General features: G+C 45.2%; 1 protein-coding gene across 1 annotated transcript in view; it reads left to right on the forward strand.

Moving 5' to 3' along the window:
• Positions 1–2489: 2489 nt before the first annotated feature.
• The window catches only part of LOC307075102 (ELKS/Rab6-interacting/CAST family member 1-like), a gene marked incomplete at its 3' end in the record, with an annotated part of 43665 nt that continues 41154 nt past the window's right edge, over positions 2490–5000 (forward strand). Inside the window, exon 1 of the mRNA XM_079735607.1 lies at positions 2490–2874. The remainder of the gene's footprint in view (positions 2875–5000) is intronic.

Consider the following 5000-nt stretch of genomic DNA (forward strand, 5'->3'; position numbering starts at 1 on the left):
CACTTCCATTAACCCGCTGTGGCAGACTTCAGGCAGGTCGGGTCTTGGAGACCGCTGAGTGATAATGTGCTTCTCTGCAGAGCTGAATAAAGTGATGCTAGTGACCAAACAATGTGGTGTTTACTGGGCTGTTATTTGCTGTGAGTGTGTGTGTGTGTGTGTTTTTTTTTGTAAGATTTGTAACTTTATGTGTACTGTATAACACTGTATTACATCAGACTGTCTCAAAAGTATTTTTTTTTAATCTTTCTGATTCTGATTCTGTTCTGATTACTTCTGAGGATCCAACTCATAGTTCCTCTTTGTATCATCTGAAGGAGTCTCTATGTGTGTGTATTTGTATGTTTTTTTGTTTGGGTGTGTGTGTGTCTGTCTGTGTTTGTGTGTGTCTGTGTGTGTGTGTGTGTGTGTGTATGTGTGTGTGTCCGTGTGTGTCCGTGTGTGTGTGTGTGTGTGTCCGTGTGTGCGTGTGCGCACGTGGGTGTGTGTGTGTGTGTGTGTGTGTGTGTCCGTGTGTGCGTGTGCGTCTGTGTGTGTGCGTCTGTGTGTGCGTGTGCGTGTGTGTGTGTGTGGCCGTGTGTGCGTCTGTGTGTGCGTGTGCGTGTGTGTGTGTGGCCGTGTGTCCGTGTGCGTGTGTGTGTGTGTGTCCGTGTGTGCGTGTGCGTGTGTGTGTGTGGCCGTGTGTCCATGTGTCTACAGGCCGTCGGAACCTGAACAGCCCCCCCTTGCAGAATCGTCTGGACTACCTGAACAACGTCACTACGGTGATCGTCTTCGTCACCACCAGCCTCAACTTCTTCATCAGCACCTTCGGCATGACGCGCACGGGACACTTCCCCTGGCTCATGATACGCATCCATTGAGACATACGTACAACACACACACACACACACACACACACACACACACACACACACACACACACACACACACACACACACACACACACACATATAGAAATACTTAGACAGCTAATCAGACAGGATACTACAACTCGATTCTAACTCACTCACTCACTCATATAAAGAAAAAAAAACATGCGGGTTATGCAGATTAAGTTATTACAAGACACGTTTTCCTGTACAAGATCTGTGGTGTATTAGAGAGTTACACGAATTAAAACACTAACAAACTGTTCATAAAACATTAGGTTGGCTCAGCCGAAACGTGATACAACAAAATAACCACAAGATGGCGCTGTAGTCAAATATTTTTCTGCCTTGTACTTAAGTGAAATGGGTCATTAAAAGATATGAAACCGTTGTGCATCATATATCTTTGGATAAGGGTTAGTACTTGTATTTCCTTGGGTGTGAGATATAAATTGGGCTGGTAGTCGCACATATACGATGATTTTAATGCCATTATATACTCAAATAAGCAACAATTTTTAGTTATTATGACCTTTATAATTATACATTACCTCTTCTATTTATTTCGCCCACTAAGTTCCCTGAGTGATTGTTTGTAGGGCTGTTTTCCCTCACAATCCCCCATTAGTGAAAGCTAATAACGCTAGGGGGATACAAATACCTTTATATTTAAAGATTCATCACGAGCTGCATCAGACATGGTATTGCAAAAACTCAGTAGGCCTACCTCAATCCAAATAGCAAATATCTAAAATAGTTTCTTCAGAGATATTTGTTTCGGTTGGGCTCTTGTTTTGCAGAAATAAAACATACACACAAACAATATGTAAGAACTTCTAAGAAAGAAAACTTCTAAAAGAATACTGTTGACAATTTGGTCCAAATGTGGGCTCGCTGTTGGAGGAGAGGTGGCGGTGCGCTGCAGTGCGCTCAGAGGAACTTTGGCCCGTCAACTATTAATACTACAGCTGCCTGACGAGGTGGCGCCCAGAGACCAGGAATAGTGTGCGTGTGTGTGTGTGTGTGTGTGTGTGTGTGTGTGTGTGTGTGTGTGTGTGTGTGTGTGTGTGTGTGTGTGTGTGTGTGTGAGAGAGAGAGAGAGAGAGAGAGAGAGTGAGAGACAGAGAGAGACAAATACAGCGACACACATCAAATGTGCATTATGTACAGTATATGCACTGAAAATAGGCACACAATACAATATGTAGGCTAGAGGCACACACACAACCACACTTTTTATTAAAATATAGAGTGTGTCTTTAAAACAGCACTTTTCATGCATTATGTATCAGGTATTCTGTATTATTTTAAATTGAATGGACACTCCTAGAAAGTTAAGTTAGACATGAGGAAAATGGGATATTTGTTTTCTAACAAGGTCGGAGAGCAGAATGCCGACCTAACGTGAACCCACGACATTGTACATTGGCAAAAGGGCGTTAGACTGATGAGCAATCAAGATGCTTCCCCCCTGACAGATGAGCACATACGTCTGCATCATCATATCTGTATCTGCTCCTGCGTTAACGGAGAGTCGTGAACACGCTTTGGAAAAAAGGAGGAGGAGGTGATGGGCAGGGAGCGCGCATCTCCGTCTCAGCCGTTACGTCACGGGAGAGCCCTAGCAGTCAGCCTGGCTTTGGGGAAGCCGCTGGTTTACTGTAGCTGGTAGAGCCATACTGTAGCTGGTAGTAGAAACTAGAGCTGGTAGGGCCATACTAGAGCTGGTAGAGCCATACTAGAGCTGGTGGAGCCATACTAGAGCTGGTAGAGCCATACTAGAGCTGGTCGTACACAAGAGCGAAACGGAAAAGGAGCAGGAGGAAGCACTACGAGGCGCGGACACGACACACATCTCTCCCACAGCTTCTAACGCGTCAACCAGCAGCTCTCGGGTCGGGAAGTCTTCGGTGATCGCGATGGCACCTGGCGCTGGGAAGCGGTTCTCCTCGGAAGGAGCCGCGCTGCAGCAGTAGAAGTGGACTCAGACCAGCTCGCCGCAGTGAGTATGTGGGAAGTTAGCTGTCATGTTTAACGTGTGTTCAGACCTGTAACTGCGATGTGCTTTGGTAGTGAATCCCGATCCACGTCGGGTGGGATGTGTCGTTCCCTCACCGTTCATATCCGCTAACAGATCTAGAATTATGTTATCGTAGACGAGGTTACTGTAGCAAGACACACTTTACAAAACTGCGCACTCGGCCTTCAACTCCGAGCGAGGAGCCGTTCTGTGTGGGTTCGTGTGGTAGCTTATATTATATATAATATATATAATATAAGGTATATTATAGTGCCTACGGGGTATAATGACACTAGACGCCTTACAAGGGGTTATGGAGAGGTCTCAATATCGCGAGATATGCTTCGTTTGGCCAACTGTGAGTGCTTTAGAGATCCATCCCATAATAACAGTTAGTGTCTGTGGGTCAAATCACAGAAAGGCGACCACCCATCTGGTAAACCAGCCATTGGTGGACATATCTTGACCTGACCAACAGAGGCTGGTTATGTTATCCCCCTCCGCCTAAAATAACCAAAGTGGTGTGGAAAAGTCTTATGGCCAGGCTGCTTACGGAACCCCTGTCAGGCTGCCCATGGGTTAGTCACTAACCCATGGGTTAGTGACCCAGCCATGGGTTAGTGACCCACCCATGAGTTAGTCACTAACCCATGGGTTAGTGACCCACCCATGAGTTAGTCACTAACCCATGGGTTAGCAACCCAACCCATGAGTTAGTGACCCATGGGTTAGTGACCCACCATGACTAACCCATGGGTGGGTCACTAACCCATGGGTTATTGACTAACTCATGGGTTAGTGACTAACTCATGGGTTAGTGACCCATGAGTTAGTCACTAACCCATGAGTTAGTCACTAACCCATGGGTTAGTGACTAACTCATGGGTGGGTCACTAACCCATGGGTTAGTCACTAACCCATGGGTTAGTGACTAACCCATGGGTTAGTGACTAACTATGCTACTCCAAAAAGCTAGTCAACTTCCTGGCATTGTTTCCATGGTCACGTTATAGCTGCAGCTGGTCTCGGGGAATGGGACGAATGAGGAAGACCTTTGGTGGAAACACGATGGCTTCCTCACGACGTTATTCGATGATTTAACGTTCCGCCCCCCCCCCCACGTCTCCAGGCTGCCTTACGCTCCTTAAGGGAAACACAATCCGCACATTTGAAGTTCTTCCATATAGAGCATATCTTTCAAATCGTCATAACAAAATGGTCCTAGTTTAAGTATCAGTACTTCTCTGCATTAGTTCTGTTGACTTGCATACTTTTCTTACTTGCATTACACGTAGGCCTATCATCATATTTAGGGCTTCGTAGTTTTACTCATTGGTTCTTAGTACTGCTCTTATGTTATTGTCAATAGAACATCTAACATTATTTCTATGCAGGCAGTAGTCAAGATTAGATAACATAAGATTATTGCTTCTTGTGTGTGTGTGTGTGTGTGTGTGTGTGTTCCGGACATTTCTTTTTATTAATGTCTACTCCGATTGTTTATTGACGTGTGCGCGGGTGTGTCTCTGTGATTGCGTGTGTGTGTTTGCATCTGTGTTTTGTTTTCACAAACTGCATCTCGGATTAATTTCCGGTGTGCTGACAATAAACCCGAGCTCACGGTGTCTCTTGCCTTACCGGCTGAGCTGTTTTCCAGTGTCTGAACATCAATATTATGTGTTGTATCGGTTGTAGGCGAGCTTCCAGTGACGCGGAGACGAGCACCACAGTAGCTGTTGTTTAATCCCCTGTAAACTGAAATCAGGATCCAATGCTCGATGCACAATGGTCTGTGAATCAATCCAATTAGCCAATCCCAAGTACCACATGGCTACTTTGCCCATGCCAAATAAAGCTGTTGTGATGAATTAATTGCATTGCATTAAACTCTTCTGAAGATCAGCATCCAATATGCTCCACTCCTCCAAGAATCCAAGAATGATGCAATGTATTTACGTATGGGGCCTAATCCTTTATTATCCAGGCTTTTTTTTCCATTGCATCCCCCATTCTTACTTTGGGATAATGTTATTGCTGTCCACCAGGAAGTGTATTCACTGCTATCCCTGGAATGAGGGTTCGCTCTGCAACTATGTTTTTTTTTAACT

This window comes from Pollachius pollachius (assembly GCF_949987615.1).
Source record: "Pollachius pollachius genome assembly, chromosome: 4".
In the NCBI taxonomy this organism is placed as follows: domain Eukaryota; kingdom Metazoa; phylum Chordata; class Actinopteri; order Gadiformes; family Gadidae; genus Pollachius; species Pollachius pollachius.